Source organism: Gadus macrocephalus, chromosome 12 (assembly GCF_031168955.1).
Source record: "Gadus macrocephalus chromosome 12, ASM3116895v1".
Taxonomy (NCBI): Eukaryota; Metazoa; Chordata; class Actinopteri; order Gadiformes; family Gadidae; genus Gadus; species Gadus macrocephalus.
The window spans coordinates 5,531,824-5,534,729 of NC_082393.1; positions in this window are offsets into that span (position 1 = coordinate 5,531,824).

The following is a 2,906-nucleotide window of genomic DNA, read 5'->3' on the forward strand; positions in this document are numbered from 1 at the left end:
CCAGCAAAGCAGCATTGTGGTAAAGGTGTCCAAGAGCACATACTTGGCCAATCAGGTCCCTTAGCCCATCGCTTGGCAACCAAAGAGTGAGGGAGGGAGCAAATTAACACAGTAAAAATAGAACATCAATAGCCTGGTGGTTGAAAAAACACACACACGCTGCTAGTGCTATAAATAGCATGTCAGGGTTTTAGAGCAGGTATCTGTTGATAGCATCTGTCGGTTACACAGATATGTTTTAGCATGCATGCATACAAACTCTATACACTAACACATCAGTATGGCAACGCTCAGAATAATGAACATCACAGCACATGTGGTAAATGATGTTGCCGTGTAACTCCGTTTTCTCTGCTTCTGTAGGTTTACCACGTCATTAAATTAAAGCAAACACCTTTTATTCATATAAATCATAGTGATGTCATTTGCTGCTTTTCCTGAAAAATATTGAAATAGCTCTTGACCAGGCCTATTTTCTGACAGCTACCATGTGGGCACTGTTATGAGACGTCTCTGTCGTCCTATTTAATAATACTTCATTCTATTACATTAAAGTTATGATTCTGCAAACGAGGCGCCACCATAATTTGAACAGCTTCCCTGTGCAAAGTCGACCCCCCACGTTCCCAATTTTACGCCATCTTGTGGACAACGCCTCCCTCTCCACCACCCCTCCCCACACAACCTCCATGTAATACTACTTTTGCATCAAAGGCAATTAAAAGATGCAGGGTCGCGAGGACCTTAAAAGGCTTTATCAGGGCCGCCTTATCCACCAGACATATCTCCAGGGGAGGCTGGCCGTTGCCGGGGCAACCCTCATAAATGGCAACTGACGTCAAGAAGGTAGGAGAAATGGCGGGGAGACCAGGGCTGCTATGCATAATGGATCATTGAAAAAAAAAAGGACCCTCTTGAAGAGTGCTAAAGTGACATAAAATATGAGCTTCTTGTCCGGCCTCACTCTCCCTATTCTGTCTCTCTTTCTATCGTCAGAGAAATACATGTAGATGTTAATGGTTTAGGAGTTTTTCTTTCGGTCCCTGGTACAGCCTGCTCTGAATTGGTCCTTGAGAAAGTGTTTGTTTGTGCTAATACTTATCTGCTGATAACCACTGCTGCGATGTATTTCACATCAGAAAATGTATAACAATAGCATTGTTGACACTAATGGTTGAGCAATGTCACACAATTCCGGTTTGTCAAAGGAATCCTATCACATTTAATAAAACACAACACTCACACTGGAACTCACTCTGTAATAAGTGTGAGAGATTATGTGCAAGAAAAAGGTTACTCGTGGGAAAATAGGTCACAAGGAAATTACAAAAGCACTCAAACCCAGGATCTCTCCAATCAAAAGTTTGCATCCTGCAACAACAGAACTCTAGTCCTAATCTCAGTACTATTGTTGGCCTATGAGAGACTTCGAGAGTGGCCGCTTGCTTTAGTACCCTCATCTTCTCTGCGATAGCACCTCCTATGTTGTGTTCCAGTCACACTCTGGAGAGGCGTTACACTGATTTAAGGATTCTCTGACTTCTCAATACTGTAATAAATACAGTCTCTACTAACATAAACATGGCTATTTTTTCATAATTCCTTATTGAGAATAACAATTGGATTATGGCACCTTAGTTTATCTGGTTTTGTAGTTCTCTGAAATATATATCTAACGGGCCGGGACAAACACAGAATAATTACAATTAGGTGGCATGAAGTAAATCATGTAAAAAAAAATGTATCTTAATGGATTTATGTTGATAGTGAATCATAAATGTATACATTTAAGTCGCTTTGGATAATGTAATTAATGTACATTTAATAAAATATGTAACAATTGGGTGAGGGCTATTTGTCTTTTTATTACAAAAATGCTGAAAACCTAGATATACATTTTACAATCAAAATGGCATCATGAGTCAACTGATATTTCGCCTTTTGGGAAGGTCATGCAGAACATACTGTTCTGATGAGAAGTGAGATTCAGCCGTGGGGAATCTCAACAAATTGCCTGAATCAAGGATACAGGAAACCACAAAGATCTACATGATGAGACCCATAATATGTGAACTTTTTTTGTTTTTTTTGTGGTTTTGTGGCTGTTCAAATATGGAATATAAGAAGGAAGAAATATTTTTTTATATTGCTTAATATTGATGAGCATATCTTCTGTTGCTACTTATGTTAGAGCCATAACTTTCAAGTGTGCTAATTCCACCCTTTTAAATGTCTGCCCTCACAGCTGAATCACTAATACCAGTTTATCATTTATTCATTAACATAAGCCTACAATTAATTTGCCGTGACATTTTGCCGCACCGCAGGTTCAAACACTTAGCACAACCTCCTAGCTGGAACCAAAATACAAACAGTCTTTCAAACAAGCTTTTGGATCTAAGACCATTGTACATACTGTCAGGGTCAACGGACCAAACACTACAATGACGCCAGCATGTGTTATTAGGGAGGTAATTCCATTACCTCCCTATAACATACATAGTCTATGTTGCATAGCTTCTGGTTGGACAAAATCTAGACCGTTTAAGCAATAACGGTAGTCTTAGTGCAACCATTTGCATAACTAAATTATACATAACAGGGTCCCCTTTCTCTGTATACACATGACCAATGTCTTATCCTTCTTTCTGGTGGTGACAAAAACTCACTGAAAGAATGCATTGAAAACATCACACATCAGTATGCGCAAACCGGAAACTTCACATTCATGACACAACAATCTCAAGAGTGTTTAGCTTTTTCTTTACCTTTCCCAGTTTAAAGAAGTAGGAAGGAAGTAGGAAGTAGTTTTCTGCATATGTCCTAAAGTGCGTGGACTGTGAGAGAGAGAGAAAGAGTGAGAGAGACAGAGAGAGAAAAGGGGAGAAAGAGCCGCACACTGAGCC